This window comes from Pelodiscus sinensis, chromosome 4 (assembly GCF_052426305.1).
Source record: "Pelodiscus sinensis isolate ZL-2025 chromosome 4, ASM5242630v1, whole genome shotgun sequence".
In the NCBI taxonomy this organism is placed as follows: Eukaryota; Metazoa; Chordata; order Testudines; family Trionychidae; genus Pelodiscus; species Pelodiscus sinensis.
In genome coordinates this window covers 60559324-60560135 of record NC_143055.1, presented here as the reverse complement: position 1 = coordinate 60560135, position 812 = coordinate 60559324, and positions in this window count along the sequence as shown.

Sequence of the window (812 nt, the reverse complement as noted above, 5' to 3'; positions counted from 1 at the left end):
GAGCAAAAGGGACTTATTTGATTTGGGGAAATTTATTTAAGCAAACAAAAAGTGATAATTTGGAACACCAGCTCTAGTCATTCCACATCAACAGTGTCACTGTATTTGGGAATCAGTTGCTGCATCACTGTAAATTCAGATTTTGAGGGGTTAATTGTTTATTCTATTATTGAGTTATATACAACATTGCAGTGTGTCTGGGCATCGTATAGACAATAAGATAACAAAGTTCCTTCTCCCTCTTCCCAAATTATACTTTAAAGAAACACCATTCAGATAAAGGGTAGGGAATGATATAAAACGTGCCAGAAAATGAAGTGGGTGAGCAGCAAGCTTTACATCTATAGTGAGTATAATGAACATTCCATAGTTTTTGTGTGGCTTTAGAAGAATTAACATTCTCTATCATCTATCTCTTCAACACTTATTTAAGGGGAGACTAAGACTTCCTGGAAGAAGTCTTAAGGGATTTATAGCAAATGTTCTCTGTGGTTACAAATTGGCACATTGCATGATCTCGGCCTTCTGCCAGATCTAAATTCGAAAACAGTCTATGCTACATCTCCTCAAGCTTCAGCTTTGCTATCTATTCTCTTTTCATGTGTGCGTGTGTGTACATGTAAGAAAAATATATTATATGGTCAGTAATTCTGTTTGCCATTAATGTACAAAACAGAAACTAGTTTAGTTTCCATTCTTGTTTTGGAATACTTATTATAGAACAGAATATTCTGAGACATTTGTTCTTGCTGACGACTCCCATTAGCATTTGTGAGTCATGCACATACATCTCTAGCAGATTACACTACCGT